The sequence below is a fragment of the Alexandromys fortis genome, unplaced genomic scaffold, assembly GCF_014885135.2.
Source record: "Alexandromys fortis isolate MF-2015 unplaced genomic scaffold, M_Fortis_MF-2015_v1.1 scaffold_48, whole genome shotgun sequence".
In the NCBI taxonomy this organism is placed as follows: domain Eukaryota; kingdom Metazoa; phylum Chordata; class Mammalia; order Rodentia; family Cricetidae; genus Alexandromys; species Alexandromys fortis.
The window spans coordinates 6,456,552-6,478,146 of NW_026067947.1; the positions used below are offsets into that span (position 1 = coordinate 6,456,552).

Here is a 21,595-nt window from a genome sequence, read left to right on the forward strand (position 1 = left end):
GGCGGAAACTTTTTTTTCTTATTCTCAATAAAAAAAAAAAGAAAAAGAAAAAAAAAAAGTAAAGTCATCAAATTGAGTATTCAGAACTTGCAGCACACACTGACTGGGGAAGCCCTGCTGAGTTATGCAGAGTTCCTGAGGGAGAAATTCTAGGGAGAGTAGAGCATTCTCTCCGTAGACAAGCTTCTGGCTTCTGGCTTCCACCACAATCATTTCTATATGCTGTGAGCTAAATACTAGTAACCTATGGGAAATGACTTACCTCCTATCTATTTTAGTCTTTCCCAAGGACACAATGCCTTTAATATACTTAACTATTTTCTGTTTTCCTTTCTCCCCGTCACAGAGGCAAGGGGTGGAAGCAGCCAATGTGTTCAGAAAAGAGTTCTGGAAGGACACTTGAGATAAACATACTTGAATCTGAGATCTAAGGAGCTTGCTTATCTTCCTCCTAGGGTAAGTGTGCAATGAGAAGCATGTGTCACAATTTACCAGTTTACCAATATAACACACATTATATATACATTGCATTCTTATCTGTAAAAGGAAAGCCTCTCTTAATGGAAATGTCATGTATTGGCCAATAGGATAAAATAATTGTAATGATATCAACCACTTAATACAAGATTATTTATGCATGAAGTAGGCATGGAGCGCCTACTAAGACCATGATAGTGTGTCAAACACAGCCAGTACTCAGGGAACTTTTATGATTTAGAATTTCCATATAGGTAAGTAAAAGGAAAAAATATAACTTATCATAACCAATTTTAAAAATTCAGGAAAGTATTTCTAAAATCTAGAAATATATTGAAGTAACAAAAGAAGCCTCATAAGAAAGCTGGTCATGTCCCTCTTTGATTATGAGGTGACAGTGGGGTAGTTAGCATTAGAATTAATATATAATAAACTGCTCACTAAGCTCAGACTCAAGACCAGAAAAGACTTTGAACAGTTTCTGGGTTACTCGTTTACTTTATCTCATTTGTTCAATACTTTTATTATTTGTTATTGCTTTGTTTATTATTATCATTACGTATGTGAGTATACACCCAGGTGTGTACTTCTGAGTGCAAACATGTGCAGGTCACACTACAAACTGTGGACGCAGTGAACAAACTCAAGTGTCATTAGGCTTGTATGACAAGTGCTTTTCACTGCTGAACCATCTCGCTAGCTTTTGTTCAGCATTTCCTGGAGCCTTCCCTGGCTTAAGCACTAGGAAAAGCTAAGTTTCCTCATACCACATGGCTCAACATGAGAAACAGACATTCAGTAAGAGTAATGAGTAATAAAGAGAAGAAGAGCATTTGCTTAATGATCTGTCATGTAATCTGAATTTGTAAAATCGGTTGGAAGATCCTAGCAGTGGCTGATGGGTAAGTGTGAAAGCAAGAATCAAGAGTCAGGAAACAGCCAAGGAAATGCGGAACTGTGCTCCAGTGAGTGGCTGTACACAGGAGCCTGTTCAGGAATGGTTAGTGAATTTCTGACAGTATGGGTAACCCTTCCCCAGGCTAAGTCCAGAGAAAGTGGTGGGATTTAAATCACAGAAACATTACCAGCCACATCAACAAATCTGGACTTTACCCAAGGAACAACTTAAATGTCCTGACGCTTTATAAGGATTGAAGAGAAAAACAGTAACTCCGTTGTAGAAATACAACCAAGATAATAAAGAATGAAGAGCAGGGCTGTGGCTCAGTGGTGGAGCACTTACCTCCTATGTCCAATACCCAGAGTTCAAACCCTTATACTGGGGGGAAATAGAATGTAGCACAAAGCAGGAGAAACAAGAATAGAAAATTCTGTAACAGCTGAGACATATGATGAGGATGGCATAGATGAAGATGTGCAAACAAAAGCTGGAGAAAAATGGTTTTTTTTCGGGAGTTATTTCTCTGTAGGAAAAAGAAAAGAATGTCTGCATGCTAATTCTCCATGCCTTTTAAATCAAAAAAAAAAAATATGACAAACCCTGCTGTTATTTGGTTCTATGGTGATGTTGTCTTTTGGAGGAGAGTAGAGGATACAATGTTTTAAAAATTGTAACTCTGGCAAGGATATTGATGAGATCTCTTGTACATATATTAAAACTGAAGTGTTATGAAACACATAGAAAACACTGGCACACTGCAGCACGAGTGTCTATTGTTTTAACATTTTATATGATGATCTCATCTACAAAACTGCTGTGCATACATTCCTATCCTGAGATATAAGTGACCCATGGGCCACAGGTTGGATATGTGGGCCAGTGAAGAGCATAAATCACTTAGGGTTGAGGGGACTAGCAACCTAATTAATCTCTTTTAATGAGAGAAAATGCCATTCATGTATTGCTTATTTTCAATCCTCCTTACAGTTACTCAGGACGCAGGCTCACAGACACATTGTGTCAAGCTCTGGCTTTACCAGCTATGACATTGTATGAGAAAATAAACCAAGAACCACAACAGGAAGAGACTCCATATGGAAAATTGACAACTCATTTGCCAAAGCAAATTACTTGACTAAGATCGCCAAGAATGGGGAAGTAGGGAGAAATAGTCTCCAGAACAGTAACCATGCCAACAAACGAATGAACAGACCCAGATCACCAGAGAAGTAAATTAATGGCTAAAGAGAAGAGAGAGGTGTTTTAAATGATAGGTACAACTGAACGTGGTACAAAGAAAAGGAAAATGGAGACTGAAAGCATCGCTTGGAGAGGAACGTGCTTGCTGTATAAGCATGAGGACCTGCGTAAACACTAGACATGTATACTATTAAGTGGTAAACGTAGACACTGTTTCCTATATTAAGTAGTACACATATTACTGCTAAGCAAAACATCATTAGATACAAAAAGAAAGAAAGAAAGAAAGAAAGAAAGAAAGAAAGAAAGAAAGGAAGGAAGGAAGGAAGGAAGGAAGGAAGGAAGGAAGGAAGGAAGGAAGGAAGGAAGGAAGAAAGAAAGAAAGAAAGAAAGAAAGAAAGAAAGAAAGAAAGAAAGAAAGAAAGAAAGGTCAGTTCTAATTGGACTCAATGATCTCTCAGAGCTTTCAACATTTATTCTTCTTACATGCGTCTCCTTCACTTAGGAAGCAATTAAAAAGTAATAATACATTCATGGGCAACAAAGTGACATTCTGCATTTCTATCTCTAATTTGAAAGGCAGCTAAAATCTAGAGGTCATCTATAATGCTTAATGGATATGAGGTTTAGTGGCATGGCAGACTGCATTACTGGTCTCAATTTTTCATTTCTTCCTATATTTATGTCCTTAGACACATCTTTATAGTTATTTTTGCTAAAAAAAAAAATGAGGATTGTTCTCCACTCCAGACTTCGTGGTCAACAAAATGAATCAGAAGTAGTTAAATTCCAGTGGCAAGCAAGGTAAGAGGGCTGTACCATTTGCGCTTTTGTCTTTGTAAATGGTATGAAAATAATTTTCATCAGAGAACTCCTCACAGACCCAACAAAGGTGAAAACAGCTCACAGATACATTTGTAGCTTGAACAAAGTAAATTAAGCCAGTCTAAACCTTGGTTGACTCATTATGATCAAACCCAACTGAGGTTAGTACAGCCAACAAAAAGAAAATTGCATACATTTCTCATATGATACTGCCAAATTTTGTGGATTTGTTTTCTGTTTAGAATTATAGTGGTAGTAATGAATTCACATAGGTAGATTGTGACCTCTTCATTCTATAACATATGCAGTTTGTAGTGTGTGAGACATGTCAAGAATGAGACAGAAACTTTAATTCCTAGGTAGGTATGGTGGCATGGGTCTATACTGTCAGCTATATAGGAAGTAGAGTCGTGAGGCCACTGAATCTAGGGTCAGCCTGAGCAACACAGTGAGGTTTGGTACTTTTTTAGTATATTTTAATTGAAATAGAGTTGCATTACTTTCCTGCATTCTTTTCCTCCCTCCAGACCCTCCCAGATTCTCTCCCTTGAAGCACTCTCATGTCCTCCACCCTTTTAATTAAAGAGTGAAACTTTGATGCATTAGTAATTGTTTATTTTAGGTTTGTATAGAAAAACATCTGCGATGTTAGGTACAGAATATATAATAAAACCATGAAACTTGTTGTCTGTTGATATGAGAGTTTAGGGGTCTAGAAATAACAGGCAGGATCTGGTACCTCAAAATAAGTTTTGTCCCCCAATAAAATTCAATACATTAGTCCTGAGAGGTGGGTCCTGGTATATTATGGGTGCAGAGTATTGCAGATGAAAAATGTCTTTAATCCCGAGTTAATTCCTGATCTTCAGGCCCTTGAGTATTTTCCACAAGAACAGGGGTTTATAAAGCCTACACCTAGTATTTTGCCTGCTTTACACTGATATTTGTCTATTTCTTGCCATGAATTGAACCTTTTAAAAAATGTATATACTTTATCTTCTCATTATCTGCAAACTGAAAGTTAATAAAAACCTTTGTACTACTAATCAGCCAGTACCATATATTCTGTCTATAGCAGAATCAAAAAGACTGAGACAGAGTGGGCAAGTGTATTGTTTATACATGTGACTAAGAGTGTACTTTGTGTGACTGACACTCAGGGGTAGACTTTACAAGACTATACTAATGTTTAGAAATAGTTGCTTATCCTTCTTCACTTGTGTGGTCTCTGTGTGAAAATGTGCCAGAGAAAATACTATTCCTAATACAAACGTCTAATGCAATTGCACTATTTAGCCAAGCATCTCAGGTTTCTGCCTTTGCAATGCAAGTAGCACATCTCAGAGTGAGGTCTTTCCTAACATGGGTTCTGCAGAGACCAATCCTGAGATGCAGAAAGTTGAGGAGAAGAAAATTTGAGACTGTGAAGCATTTAAGAATCAACTGGAAAAAGTATAAGGAACTAAACATATGAAAGGGCACAGAGAGATGCTGAGATTTAAAGCAATTTGAGCAAAGCATCCAAAGACTGGAATGACCATTTAGGCTTTCAAAATTGAGGCAACACGTGTGTTATGTGCACTCATTCATAGGTCAAAGGCCACCATCTAACTCCCCACTGCTTAATAAGATAGTTCCTTAAGACAAAGAGAGATTCTCAAAGAGGGTCAAGTCTTTGAGCAACCAGCCAATTGTATTGCTATCATGACACAGTAACATTGGTCTTACATTAGTGATTCTAGATTAAGGATGAGAGCATCTACTACAGAAATGCAATTTCAACATGGATTCCAGAATATGAAGCTGTATACAGGAGGCATGCAATTCATCCACAGCTTAGAAAAAAGCTGTGCCCATCCTCAGAAAACCCATAGCTCCACACAATACTGGTGAGTCATGCTTGCTATTAAAAGGCATTGAGACTTTGAATTGTATGGTACCAAAACCAAAACTGACTAAATATTCACAAAACAAGAAGAGATATGATATCAAGTCAATTGATACTTACACCCATTAAAGCATCATTTATATCATAATTTCTTTGAAATTGAAGAAAGGAAGGGAGGAAGGGAGGGAGGAAGGGAGGAAATTAAGAGGAAGAGAGGAACAGAGAGAAAGAAAGAAAGCAAGAAATAGAGAGAGAGAATATTCATTTTCATGAATTGGAAAACTCTTATTAAGTATTAAGGATAATAATACTAAAGAATAACTAGGCAAAATAGTCCATAGATTCAACACAATGTTTATCACCATGGCATAATGACATTTCTCATAAAAATTTATATTATGAAATTTATGGAAAACTAAATAGCGAAAGCAATCTTAAACACAAAAATGAAATCTGAAAATATCAAACTATTTGACTTTAGAGACATACTACAAAGCTACAGAAATAAGAAATTTAAGAAACCACAGTACTGGCATAAAAACCAACACGCAGAAACACTACATAGATAAGAAGGCATGGAACTGATTCAAAAAATTTGAGCACTCAATATCCCACAAAGAATCAAAGAATACATGGCCATAAAATGATAGTCTCAGTCTCACCGATAAGTGATTTGAGATACCTGGAGATCTACCAAGGTAATAATGAAACTAGGCCTCAATGGTATCACACAACAATCAACTCAAAATTAATCAAGAACTTAATCATAAGATCCAAAACCAAAAACTACTACAGGACACTTAGGAGGAAACCTCAGTCATAGTGGGATGCACAATAATTTGTTTTCTTCATGATTCCCAAAAGGTACAATGGGATCATATCAGTTAAAAAAAATTCTGTACAGACAATAAAAAAAAATCAAGACAGTGAAATGAAAATGGCCAAAATGAAAATAAGATCTGTAGACATTAAAACTGTAAGGTTTAACACATAAAGCATTGGAAAGTCAAGAAGTGAACAACAAGAAAACTAATTTTAAGACTTAAAGCTAATAAACATTTTGCAGAAAAATATAAGGGAAAAAGAGAAGAGAGGAGAGGAGAGGCGAGCAGAGAAGAGACAAAGTAACAACCATGACACACATAAGAAAGTGCTTGGCACAAGCAAGTCGCATCTCCACAAGCTCAACCTGTCTTCTTTACTGTCATAAGATACTGAAAGAAAACTAGAGCTAATAAAAAGATTGAAAGGGGGGTGCCTTGCTCACTATTGGAGGTAACAAAAATTAATTTCACCATTGGGAAAAACTATATGAAAGTTCCTCAAAAATACAATTATTATCATTACTATATATAGGTGCATGTATACGTACGCATATGTGAAATATGTGAGCACGTGAAAGGAAATCGATACACTGAAGAGTTAGCTATACCTTCACATTCCCTGTAGAGTTATTCATAATAGGCAACACATGGAATCAATATCAACACCAGTTAGTCAATGAATGGACAAAGAAAATGCCACAAATAAACCTACATCACACACACACACACACACACACACACACACACACACACACACTATTCAGTCTTAAAATGAAAGTGATTGCATCATTTCAAGAGTATGTATGAAGTCTAAAGATGTTTATGTTTGGGGAGAAAGGCCTGACACACAAAGTAAAATACCACAAGGTCTAACTTCTATGTAGTACTAAATAATGTTAAACTCACTGAAGTAGAATGGGATTTCCAGGCCCTGAGTAGAGGTGGAGAATACATTTTGGTCAAAAGAAAAATAACTTCAGTCAGACAAGAAGAATGAATTCAAGAAAACTATTGTAGGATATACCAACTTTTTAAAAATGATCAAATATATCATTTCACACACCTGATTTTTGACAAAGAAGCACAAAATATAAAATGGAAAAAAGAAAGCATATTCAACAAATGGTGCTGGCAAAACTGGATATCAATGTGTGGAAGAATGAAAATAGAACCTTATCTACCACCATGCACAAAACTCAGGTCAAAATGCGTGAAAAACTTCGACAAAAGGCCAATAATACTGAACCTTAGAGAAGAGAAAGTGAGAACTATAGTTGAACACATTGGTACATGAAGATTGCTTCCTAAATATAACCCAGTAGCACAGACACTGAGAGAAATAATTAATAAATGGGACCTCCTGAAACTGAGAAGCTTCTGTAAAGCTGAGGACATAGTCAATAAGACAAAAATCAACCTACAGAATGGGAAAAGATCTTCACCAACCCCACATTGGACAGAGGGCTGATCTCCAAACTATAAAAAGAAATCAAGAAAATGGTCATCAAAAGAACAAATAATCCAATAAAAAATGGAGTATAGACCTAAACAGAGAATTCTCAACAGATGACTCTAAAATGACTGAAAGACACTTATGGAAAAGCTCAACATCCTTAGCAATCAGAGAAATGCAAATCAAAACAACTCCAAGATTCCATCTTACACTGTAAGGATTGCCAAGATCAAAAACACTGATGACAACTTATGCTGGAGAGGATGTGGGGTAAAAGAAATACTCTTGCATTGCTGGTGGGAGTGAAAACTGGTAAAAACCACTTAGAAAATCAGTACGGTGATTTCTCAGAAAATTAGGAAACAACCTACTTCAAGACCCAGCAATACAACTTTTGGGTAAATACCCAAAGAATGCTCAACCGTGCCACAAGGACATGGGCTCAACTATGTTCATAGCGGCATTCTTTGTCATAGCCAGAACATGGAGACAACCTAAATGCCCCTTGACCGAAGAATGGATAAAAAAGATGGGGTACATTTACACAATGGAGTATTACACAGCTGAAAAAATAATGGCATCTTGAAATTTGCAAGCAAATAAATGGATCTAGAAAGCATCATACTGAGTGAGGTAACCCAGACCTGATTAATATGTAATCACTTATAAGTGGCTTTTAGACATAAAGCCTACAATTCACAATCCCAGAGAACCTAGATAACCAAGAAGACCCTAAGAGAGACATACATGGATCTCATCTACATGGGAAGTAGAAAAAGACAAGATCTCCTGAGTAAATGGTGAGTGTGGGGATCATGAGAGAGAGTAGAAGAGGAGGGGGGAGGAAAAGAGGGGAGCAGAGAAAAATATATAGCTCAGTAAAAACAATTTTAAAAATGATCCAATGTATACTCAAAAACTAAGAATAGATTTCAAGTATTCTTACCATAAAAATTACATGTAGCATACAGTACATGTTAATTACTTTAATTAATCTAGTACTAGGTGTGCATTTTTAAAACCACATGTTGTTGATAAACACATTTTTTTCAAAAGATTTAAAATTATAAAACTTTAGATAAGGTGATTATGTGTTCTGATGCTCACTAAAACATGCAGTTTAAATAAACACATTTTCTGATGACTTTACATATAACCTGTGCTCAGCAAAACAGTCTGCTGGCTATGTCCTTACCAAAGCTATGCATCACCCTACAGCTTAGTTGGGGTGGATGGCCTTGTTCTAATACCGAATAATCTGGCTAGTTCCTGTGTGTTGGCAGACTACACTAGGATTTTCAATGCTGCTTACAAAGTGACTCAGAGTGAGAAGTTTCTGTCAACAGAAACTACCTGATCTCTTAAGACCTGAAGGTGAGGAATTCACAAGGGGCCAGTGAGACAGGGAAGATGAGACACTCCATCATGCAAAAGAAGTTATCCCCATCGTGTCCTTACAAGAAGTCTGCCACCAAGCTGGTATGTGTTTTCACTGTTTCCTGTGTGCATGCTTCTCTGAGAAAGGAACTTTTAAATTACCCTCCCATTCTTCCTCCACTGTAGTAGTCATACATATTAATGAATGCAATATGCTCAATAAGAGATAATCAAGAGAAGTGAGCCTCTTGCGGTTAGTACAGAGGAGTGATTTAAAATTTGACCCTAAAGTAAAAAAAAGCTAAAAGGTAGAAAGGAAGGGAGAGAAGCTGGAGGGAAAGCGAAAGAATCAGAATTAGAAGCTTATTCGCTTTAAATATCATGGAGATATTTGACTCCAGAAATGATCCCAAAATGTCATCGATCATTTGATTTGAGTCTCTTCTGCCTGGAGTCTCTAGAATGTCTGTATATCTTACCTTAGAAATGTTATAATTTGGAGTTAACACCAGCTCATTCTCATCTCTAGGCTGTGCATTGTGTTTGTGTACACCTGTACATGGATAGTATGTGTGGATGAAATGGAGTGGCAGGCATCAGAAGACCAGCATGGAGTGGAAAGAGAAATAGCAAGAAAACAATTATAAGATTTGAAGAAAAAAGTCAAGACTCAAGAGATAAATCTAAAGAATAATTTCTTTAAAAATAAGAAAAGATATTTTCCAATGACCACAAAACTAATAGCAGCAACAATCACAATGCTGTTCAATTAAAAGGAGGTAAGCCTTATATTCTAGAAATTTCCATCAGATAGAAATAATCACTGTACGTGTAAGCATCTTCACACCATATGTGACTGGTTTTAGGATACAGCAAAACTCATATATTGAAGGTTCTGTTTTTTCAAAACCAATAACTCCATTAAATCCAAATGACTGAACAGAAGAAAACAGTGTGTTAAATACTGGTACAATAAACTAATAGATCAATACTGAACATGAACATGCTTACCTTTACACGGCATAAGAGAACACTTTTATTTAATGGAATAAAAATGGAAATCTTTTAAGTTTCAAAATCATGCAGTGATGCACGAAATTTTCAGTTAGCTGTACTTAAAAAGGAACCTTAGCAAGTAAGTATTCACTGTGAGGCACAGAGGGAAAAAATTACTTAAATTGTCTAATACATACAAATGTAAGCATTTCTATAGGCAGAAGGGATAAGAAGGGAAGAGGGGAGGAAGCGTTGTCATGCACACCCCACTCTGGGACAAATACGCCTTATCTGTATTCCACAGCTCTCGAATATTCAGCAGAATTAGAGCCGATGCCTGGTAATCAGCCACACTCTGCTGCTCTACATTCAGGGACGGGGCCAGGCCAAGTGAGGAACATACATCAGATTAGATCACTAGCTATATTGTTCGGGTTGATTTTAATTGCCTGAAAAGTGCCATTACCATCTTCTGCAATGTGCTAAGTTATTTTAGAGAGTGCCTATTTCCATGTAAGAAATAAAAATGGACTGCAATCCTTTAAGAAAACGCAGAGGAAGATTCAGTTTGACTTCAGCTTCGGTGCCGTGAAAAATCTCCCAAGTCTGATCATATAAACAAATGTTTGTTACCTGTAGAACTTTGCAAATGTAGTTTGAGAAATCAAATCAGATTCGCACTCTAATGACCCCAGAGAACCTCCCAAATGCCATGACCTGGTTGATGAAATTCTTGCAGTTTTCATTTCTACGGTGGCTCGTACAGCCAGCAGCTTCAAGGTGAAGGAATTCATGAAATTTAAGAACCGGAATGATTTCTATGGAAAGGGTATATGGAAATAGATTATTACAAACCCAGAAGACTTTTGCAAAAATATATAACGGTGACTGCTAACATGGAAATGGTATCTCTTGAGATATTTGTTCTTTAAATCAGAATCTTAGCTATCAGAATCTGTACCCGAGACAGAATGCTGCTCATGCACTCGTGAGCCCCAGGCTTTTAAAATGGTGAAAATTGAGTAGTGCCTATACTCTGATTAACAGCAACCATTGAGAAAGCTGACTGAAAAACAGAGAGAACTCATGTTTCGATAATGCTACTTTTCTGTTGGAATTATCTAAAATTTTGAAGTGAAGATACAGGTTAAGAAGTCTCGCCCCAGAGATGATTCAGATAAGGACTAAGGATCTGTTAGCTCAGCAGAACAGGAACATGTGTCTGCAGAGAGAACACAGGCACTAGAGAGACAGTGCTGCAGGCAAACTGCTAGATTCTCAGCAGTCACAGAAGCCTCCCAGAAGGCATGTGTGTCTAGGCCCAGCACTGGGTTAAGCAAACATATGAAGATCCTGGAGCTCGCTGGCCAGCCAATCTATGCACATCTGTGAGTTTCAGGTTCAGTGGGACACCACATGTCAAAAATTGCCTTTCATGCTAAAGCTACATGTATGGAGAGCAGTTGAGGAAGACATTTGCCACTGACCTTGGGCCTCTACATGCACACATGTACCTGCACACATAAACGTTCAGGGGCGGGTGAGAAGAAGCATGTAGCATTTCTGCAGAATGCAGGGCTACCCTTGAATGGGTGGCTGATGAAGCGACTGATACCCACAAAGCCGACAGTCATTCCTAAATAATTGTTTACAGTTTAGCAAGACAAGCTTTAGATTTGTTGTGATGCAGTCATTTACTTGTTTATTGCAGATGTTCATGTTTTACTAAAATAAAATGATGAATTTTGGGACTCATGAATTAACTTCAATACACAAAATCAGATCATTATTATATTTAGATCACGATCACCACCCAGAACTTAGAACCTACAGATTATTCTTCCTTTAAAGAAAATCCTATTTAGCATAGAACTTTCTAAAGTTTAATCATATAATTTATGATATTATTATCATAAATTATCAGTACTCATATCATGATCTATCACACAAAAACTGCATAAATAAAAATCTGACAAATACATACTTAATTGACTTCAAGCAGTTCCCATATAACTACAGCAGAACTTCATTTCAATAAACGAAATGGACTTTGATTACATGGATATTTAACAAATTCCTAATACAAATGTATTGCTCCAGAGTATTAGAAAGGCCAGATATTAAACAATTATACAATACTACATTCTAATCCATCCTTCTTAAAACCAAGTCCTTTAAAAAAAAAATGCCTGAAAGCAGAAGTCTCAGTAGTTTTACAGAGGAGCAGGTTACCTAGAGAACTGGATAGTTCAGCATCACCTGGAAAATGGCAGGGTTGGAGGAAAGGTTTTCCTGTAGAAGGCACGCTGACCTGAGTTGAGACGGGAGATAAGTGACTTGAAGTCATATGTGTTCTAGACACACAAAAGGAACAAGAAGCACAAAGGGCTAAAGTTGTAAGAAAAGGTTAAGAAGCCCCTTGCAGCCAGAAGGCTAAGTAGAGGCTGCAATGGGCACAAAGAAGTCCTATGTGGATGGGCTAGATCAACAACACTTCTTTTTCATGTCAGCAGTGAGGTATTCAGTGCCCCATGTGCTCACAGTCATGGCTTAACACAGCTCCATAGATCAGAAAGGTCATGATAAGGATGAAGTAACTTCTTAATCAGCTGCATTTTGGTACCAGGTGCAAAATAGACCTTGGGCTAACACAAAGTAACACAGAACCAGGGAGTGCTATGTTTGCAATCTATTGATGGTTACAAGAGCAAAGGAAGCAAACAGTTCAGCAGAACACTGAGGGCACCTGGGCAGATGGCTATGGCAAACAAGGAGAGAAGGGATCACTGATGCTAAGCTAAAAATAATTAACTCTACTTGAACATGATGAGTTTAACATAGCAGATATCCAAGAGACAAAAAATACTGAACCAATGGGTCAGCAAGAACACTGAAAAGATCAACAGCAAACTTCTGCTGAATGTGGAACACCCACTAAAGATCTTTGGTCACAGAGATGCCACAGGCATAGGCTGCAAACTCAGCATCCCAAAGTCTTAATGCTCATGGCTTTGTCAAACACCGATGAGAGTTACCTACTCTAAGAAGAGGTCTATCAGACAGAAACAAAACCTAATTACAAAATGCCTACTGGGAAACAGGCAAAGAAATGGACAGTCTCATGTGATGAGCAATACTATAGGTGAAATAACACAGAGCTTCAAAGAAGGATTCCTAGCATACATTAGAAACAACAGAAAGCCCTCTGTGAGTCCATGGTATCAAAACTGTGACCTAGGGCTGATCAGCAAGCAAAACTCCATAGGTCAATGTGTGTGTATACACAAGTGTTTACAAATGAGGATGTCCCAAAAAAAAAAAGTACACAATAATTCCAGAGCTGGAAAAGTGGTAAAGAAAGAGAACAACAGAAAGTCACTGAAAATGTTTTTGCTCAAAAAGCATAATATGTGTTTAAATTATACACAGCTCTTCAGATGATGTTTAGTAGTTTTTATTTTATTTGGAGTGCAAACATTAAGCACTTAAACATTATGTATAGAAGAGTACTAATTTAACGTATGTATGTATGTATGTATGTATGTATGTATGTATGTATGTATGTGAGTGTGTATGTATTCCAGCTGGGTAGAATGATATGGAGAACCAAGTTTGAAAACAGAGATAGAAGCTGATTCAGTGGTCCCAGAGGATAAGTTGAGAATCTGGGGAAGAATGATACAGGTGGAGATGGTTGATGGCAGGCAAATTTGAGAAACATTTCGGAGTCCAAATCAAAGGATTTGAAGCACACTGCTGCTGCATTGTCTCCAGGCATGAATATCTGAATTAAAGTAACAGTCTTACGAATTATTTACCCTATTAAAATAATGTGTCGCCAGGCTCATTTAGCAGTAATGTAATCAAACTGGATTTATTGCACAGATCTCATATCTTGAGAGATGAAAGATAATCAACGTCAAGTGACTTAGAAAATAAACAGGAGAAATTTGTTCTCCCGTTTTAGAACTCAGAAAATTTATAATCTGAGTTCTACCAGCACCTAAGAGAATGCAATGGAATTGCTGCAACAGACATAATCTATTTTTCCAAATGCCAATATGTCTGCAATGAGGAATATACATACCTCCTGAATTATCTTATCTTACTTAATAAATCAGTTGAGTTTTTTTCTTACACTTTGCAAGGCAGCTTCTTGCACAGTAAAGATTCTACAAACATTTACATTCCAAGTAGCAGAGCTGTTTCAAATGCTATAAAGTTCTGCCAGCACTTCTATTACAAACCCTTATTTCTTGTTTATAACACGTACATAAAAGGAGGAAAATAAAAATGTATTACGGATGGAAACTTGGCATACTAAGCCTTAGCCAGGGAGTGCATTTCGACGGGAACAAATTTCCCAAGATATGTTCCCAGTGAGTATAGAAACACGGGAGCTGGGGGTGGGAGACATTATAAACGAGAAGCCACTTAGTACCATTGCTCCTTCTAGAGCTGAAAGTGAAAATCAAAGAAATTCTCATTATTTTTCAAATTTGATGCTACCCAAGGCATGGTTAGCAAGCATAAGAGATTATCAAGGCTAGCAACTCCACTACACATGCATCTTAAGATCATGCTTATAGACACAGTGTATATTAATGGACCTAGGGTTGTTCATTTTCAATGACAAAAATAAATAGCGAACATGAAACCTCTTAGGCATAGAGTACTGGAGTTGCCCAAAACCGAAACCACAAACAAATAAGCACAGAAAGCCTCCCTTTCCTCTATCTCCTACCACATACAAGTCACCTTTCAGTGCTATGAACACTAAATGGTGACTGGGAAAGCAGAACATGTGGAGCCAATCAAACCATCTCTGTTCTGGGGTTCTGCCACCATACAGAGATCTACAGATCTGGCAGTCTGCATGGTCCAATTATAACTGCATACTCTTTCAGCACAAAATGTATTAGAAGTTAATGAGAACTTCAAGTTGGACACTTAAATTATGCAGTAAAAACAAAACGAGAAGATGTACGCTGAATGCATGAGAAGGAGCGGGGCACTTATAAGTGGGAAAGGTGCATATTTTGATAGCAGACTGAAGAGGCTATTAGTTTGTAATAACTAGGCATACATGAAATGTGACAGAGGAAAAAACCTGAAGATAAATCAGCAGCTGAAAGGCTACAGCTTGTTGTCTGCAGCTAATCTTCGCTCTACTTGAAATCGCTTGGCACTTTGATTCTATTAAATATTTTGTTGCTATTTTAAGAGACACTTGGGCTGTCCGCTTGTGTTGTGAAGGATATTTAAAGTTAGAATTCTCCTGGAGAGATGGGCAGAATGCCTTCACATCTCGAGGCGGACAGTTGTGATGCCTGGGCAGTAAGGAGGATATAGGACTGAGTGCTATTGTCAGAGCTGGCTATTGCCTCAATCTATTAGCCTGCAAATCAATTATCGCCTCAACGTCTCCTGCTGGCCACCTTTATACAAGAGGAGCACCAGCTTGCATGCAATGTCACCGTTTATCTGCTAAAAAGTGTTCAGTAGTTTGCAAGAGAATAGTGACACCCCCCCCCCCAAACCACATGTTGTTGACTCTCAATTGAGGTCAAACAGGCAGGCATTCAGAGCTCCAGACTCCACTGGTTATGTGCCCATCAAATACCTTTTATAAACATTTACCAGAACCTGTCCCACGGTGACATGCAAATATTTGTCGATCTACTAATGTTACACTAAGTCATGAGGATCTTAACCTGCAGATGTCTTCCCTAGTAACAGGAATCAAAACACAAAGGGTTAAAACCACCCACCAGGATGCAACCAGAGTCAGGTTAGTGTTGGTAAACACAGCTAGTGCTGCAAAACTAAGTAACAGGTCTGACTTGTCACTGAGATATAAAAGCTCTTTGAAAGGCAATTACTCCCCCTTTCAATCTCTGAAGGGCTCTGACTCAATGTTCTTTTTAATTCTCTTTTTTAATCTATTTACAGACTACAATTTTTTTTCTCAGCGAATGTGATATTCATCTCTGTGGGGGTAGGCAGAAACCACAGCACATATCCTCCGGTATTGTGCATGTGCGTTTAGTTATTCTTGCTTAATCATTTTTAAATTATTTTGGGGTTGACCTACTCTCCAAATGAGCTCCAGTTTCTGGCCATCCTCCTGCACCACACACATCACAGGATGATTGTATCTGTAGCCTCGTTTCTGCATGTACTGGGCTGGGGTTAGGAAACTGTCTACCTCTTTCCTTTCTGGGGGCTATCTGATCCCATCTGTTTCTGAATACACGTTTGCTGTCCTCACCAGAGCCTGGCACCATTGGTTTTTGACTCATTCCTTTCTGCGCACCTCCTTGTAAATCACTAAAGGAACGCAATCCTGGGAAAACACCTAAGGATTGTTGAGCCCTTGTGGAACGGAGCTCTACACAAGGAGAGCCCATAAACCTCGCATTTCATGCAATAGGAAGTGGGGAATACTCCTTCCAGAAGGTGCTGAGACTTTGACCGGTGCGCAGGGTTGGCACTTCCTGATTTTCGGTCTCTGGCAGTCTGGTGAGAGCTTTTCGGGGACTCCTGAGAACATAAAATCAGCCAGCTCCCAGCCAGCTCTTAAGTCAAGGCACCAGAACGACATAAAGTCCACCAGAACAAACCAACGAAATAATCGCGATGACAAGGGATTCCACTCAGGGCTGCTGATTTCTGAATGGAATGAAAACGCAGCCCGCAAAACTTGGGTAGTAACAGACATAGCTTACATTCTAGCTTGGGAGTCAGGACCACAGTTTCAGGCACAAAACGCATCTCTATCTCTTTCTTAACCTCGGCAACATGCTCTAGGATTCTTCCTCAGCATCTCTAGGCCTCCAAACTTTTTCCCCCCAACTTTCATTGGCCAAACTGTCTGCTCTGAAGACATACCAGAGGGGCATTGATTGCCTTTTTCCAGCGCTTCAACCAGAGAAGGCATCCCTTCCCAAATTCGATCCTAGCCCCAAGATGGAGAAATAATGTCCCCCGCCAAACCGGCCCCTAGAAGCATCCTTTACTCTCCACTCATCAGATGCATCTCCTGGGCAAACAAACTTTCCCTGTCGAGAAGCCCTAAAGCCAACGGGTAAAGTTTCCCAGGCAGGTGGTTCATCCCAGTGCCAAGGCTGCAGTAAGCAAGCGGACAACCCCGACCTACCTAGCTGCACCAGCTTGCAAGGAGCCTGCCCCGCCGGCCCGCCCGCCGGCGCCGCCACCGCCGCTGGCTGGCCCGGGGGGGCTGCCGTGCGCACTGGTGCGAGTCGCCGCCTTCGCCGCAGCGCCCCCGTCCGCACCGTTCTGCAAGGTTCCGCGCAGTTCCCCGCCGGACCGCGGCGCCCGCCCGCCCGCCAGCCGCCGGCGCCACCGCGCGCCAGGCTGCGATGGCTGCTGCAGGCGCCGAAGGAGCGCTGCCTGCGCTTCTGCCGCTCAGGCTGGGGCTCCTGCTCCCGCACGAGCCCTGAAGGGAGGGAGGAAGGGAGGGGACACTGGGTGGGAGAAAGGGGCGGGGAGCGAGGCGGCGCAGCCAACAGAGTCCCGCGCCTCGCGCTGCTCGCACCACCACCCCCCCACCCCCTCACCCCCCACCCCCGCTTCTCCGTGCCCAGCCGCCACCGAAGGCTGCTTGAGTCCCAGCTGCTTTCGCCCACGTGTGTCCGGCCTCAGCAGGGCCCTGTGGAGCGGGATGGGCGGCCGTCAGCGAGTCACCACTGGGTGGCCTCCTGCTTTGCAGCTAGCGTCTAGGTAACACCGGTTTAAGGGCAGGGATTTCATTTTTAAGGAAACCTTCTAAGGCTAAGCTCACACATGTGCGCAAAATTGGTAGTTTTGTCATTAAAACTGATGGCAGTGAAGGAAGGTATCACGGACAGACAGTCCACTGCGGTATTTACGAGAATTCATCTCCCCAGACCAACCCTAACTTTATTTTTGTTCTGTCATTGTGCTTTAAGGACTTATTTTAATTTGCTAAGATTTCAATGATTCAGTTATGATACTAATCCCAATTTTATTTTGTTTATTTTTTTTTACAAGGAACCCATGAAATCGCCCTGGTCATTTTTATTTGTATAAGTACTCAGAGATAGAATTGAATTGGGTGATCTGCATGTAAACATAAACTTTCTGAAATCCCAAGCCTTTGCAACCTGTGCAAATAATTGTACATGTTTTTTATCAGTCCAAACAACTGGCTCATACACCTGTCAGTCACTGGGCGAATGACTTATAAAAAAGAGTGGAGACATATAACGGTATAAAATGCAGGAGCTACAGCGCATAGTCATTTAGTAGAACTGGTGTCTATAAATTCAAGAGAAGAGACAATGCTGTGCTCCACATGTTGCTATGAAGTAGGGACAGAAAGATCGGGGTGAGTTCAACAGTTCACCGCTATCCTGGACTAAAGAATAACACCCTGTGTTAAAATTGGGGAGGGGAACATTCTTTTGGCTTCTCTACAAACACACACACACACGTTGCATGTATTCACAATGATGAGATGCCGAAGACCAAGTATATACTGTGTAGTAATAATCCCTGTGAGTAAGACTTACCATTTTATAATTATGTACATTGTTTTTCATTTTTAATATCAGTTTATTTACCCTTTATATTAAAAAAAATAGTCCTCCTCTTCGCTAAATTTGATGGGACATGTTCAGCCCGGATTCTTACCCCTTACCCCTTCTGTTCCGCTCGCTCCTGCAGACAGGGCAAAACAGGCGTGCATTCAGGACAGCTCCCTTGGCAAATCAGATGTGAAAGAGGGCTTCCTGGGGAGTACTTTTCACTCTGTTCCACTTTCTCCCAAGAGACAGTTATTGGCTACCTGCATTTCCAGAAAGAAATTTGAACTTCTGGGAAGGTTTGAAGGACTTTAAAAGACAATGGGACCCGTTCTGTCACCTGTGGCGCATGGCATTGATTCCCACTAACTTACTGGTCCTCAGCCCTTCCCTAAACAAAACAAACTGCGGTGCTCTCAGATGCAGGTGAGTCCTCCCAACTCTGAAGGGCTTCAATAGTGAAGCTCGCTTACCGATGAAAGGACAGCAGCCTTTGGCATCATGCTCCCTACCATCCCTACATTTTGGCTACTTTTGCCATGTCTCTTACTATCAGGAAACTGCTTGTCCCCATAAGAGTAATGACTGGATTAAAAAAAAAAAAGTAATAAAATGTGGAGTTATTTATGTTTTAAAGGAGTGGGGGAGGCGATGATAGATAGAGACAGTACTATAAATAAAAGTAATGTGCTTTCTCCCATAAGAATTAAATTGCTGTAAATTTGAACTCCTTGGGGTCTCTCTACTTAGCAAATGAAAAAAAGAAGTAGCGCAGGTAAGGAAAGGAGGTTTATGGTCATAGCAGTTGTTATAGGTTACTGTAAATAATCTCTTTGCTTGCAATCTGAGAACATGTTGGCAAACCCCTAGAGTGTGACAAAATGTTTTATTGGGCAGAACTAGTATGTTCTGGAAGGATCAGAGAAAACTTTACATGCAAATTATGCTCATGCCTTGCACCTAGCAAGTGCAATTGCTGTCATAGTCACTTCTACCACAGACGTGCCTCTTCTTTTAATGCGGTTTCTAAATCCATTTTGCTTCTAACACACCTATATGCCCTGCCTGATGGGACTAGATAGGACACTTAACAGTGAGGAGGGGGCTGATCCTAGGCACCAAAGCAACGGTGAGAAAGACAGAAGAGAGGCCCCTGGAAATTAAACTGAGAGAAATCTACACCCAACCCTGTGTGGCCCTCTCCACATAATTTGTCGTTTCCCATCTCAGATTGCTTTGCCTGTGCTCGTGAAAGCTGATTAACACTGGCAAGGGGGTTGATGGAATCTTAAATCTTATGATTACAACAGAAGAAGGCCGGGGCATCCTAAAGCTTGCAGGAGCCGTGCCCGATATTCAGCATGAACCCCAGTTGCCAGTCAGCATAGATAAAATGTATATAAATATACGCACACAGAGATGCACTCGTCATCTCAAACCCTTCCTTTGCTCGGAATGTAAGGCATAATGTGAGTCAACTGAAAACCTGATATTTACCAAAAGTTGATACACAAGAGCAGGTTTAAATAAAATTTCCATTCAATTTCTGGGCCGGAAGCCCAGGAAATTAAAAAAAAAAAAAGAATTAAAGGCACATGTGGATCTTCTCAGTGTGAATGCCGGATGGAGTTTTTATTGAATTTGGCCTCAACTGATTGTAGCATTATAAGCAATTCTGCAGTTAAGTTTCAGCAGGCATTTAAATGGCAAATCCTCTTTTTAGGGCATTATAACTAAGAATAATAACTTCCTTTTCCTATGGTACCTTTTATATCAAAGCCTTTTAGCTGTGAGATCATCTTCCCATTGTTGAGATGTGCCATCTGTGTGGAAAGATAGAAACTATTTCATGCTACTGATAGCACATATTACTTGTTTGTTTCCCTGTTTACCGAGTAACAAAAGGAAATGAAGAAAAATATCTACAAAACCCACAGAAGGGAATTCTTAGGCAAGAGGACAAACTGTAACACAGCCAGCTACTGACAAACACATCTGTTCTTTTGAAGGTGGGCTGGAGTTTTTCCTGGGTTGCAACGGCAAGATGTAGGAGCTTTGCCATGTGACTTTCTTAGTGTTGTAGCTTCTTTTTGGGATGCCGAATTGGGGTATAGTCACACTGTCTACATCACTGGATTGAGGAGCTCTGAGTGTGTTTGGGGGGATGGTCATATTGTCTTCACTGCTGGATGGAGAGGCTCGGAGGAGTATATTTGGGGGATGGTCAGACTGTCTATCTTGTTGAGATGAATGGCTTTGAGAGGTGTGTTTAGGGGATGGTCATACTCTATACACTCCGGGGTTGAGTGGCTTTGAAGAGTGTGTTTGGGGGATGGTCAGACTGTCTACACTGTTGGGTTGAGTAGTTCTGAGGAGTGTGTTTGTTGGTTGGTTTGTAGTTGTCTATTTGAATCAGACAATAAGTTATAAAAACTTTTCAGCTTCCAAGCTGAAGTAAGGAATTCAGGTGGGTAAAACAACAGCAATCAAAGCCCGACCATGAAGTTTTGCCTTGAATGTCTAAAGTAACACTAATTATCTTTACTGGAGCAAGTCCTTTGTATTTCTGGTAAAAACAGAAGATTCTGAAAAAGATATATAGAAGTTGAGGTAGCATATTCTACCACATGCTATTGCTGGAACTTAGCTTTGGATACTAATGTAGTAGCTGAAAACTCAGACTAATTTTGTTTACTCTGAAGATATTTCCTGAATTTTTGCATCTTGTTGGTCTCTTGGTGCCATCTTGTAGATCACTATGTAACAGGACTTTATTGTGTTACTGTTCATGTGTCTACTATTGTATTACCAGTGTCCTTTGCTAGATTGTGAACTTCTCAGAGGAACCGGTTTTGCTCTGTTTACTGCCCCACACAGAGTTCCAAGCAATCTGTAACATGCACATAATGGGTTGGCAGGAAATGTTTGTTCAGTAATGCAGCAACCTTCCAATGTGTCTGGTGCTGTACAAACTGCTTATTGAGGGAAGTTGATGACCCTCACAACAGCCGGTACAGGTGCTAATTACTCTGGTTAAGTTTTTTTTTCTGAAGATAAATATGCTGAAATACATAAAGTGAATTTGTT

General features: G+C 39.7%; 1 protein-coding gene across 1 annotated transcript in view; it reads right to left on the reverse strand.

Annotated features, from left to right (window-relative positions):
* Nucleotides 1–17,347, reverse strand: part of Cntn3 (contactin 3) — a 386,288-nt gene extending 368,941 nt beyond the window's left edge. The window contains exon 1 of the mRNA XM_050149360.1: nt 17,101–17,347. The gene's annotated coding sequence lies outside the window, so the exon portion shown is untranslated. The remainder of the gene's footprint in view (nt 1–17,100) is intronic.
* Between the last annotated feature and the right edge of the window lie 4,248 nt (nt 17,348–21,595).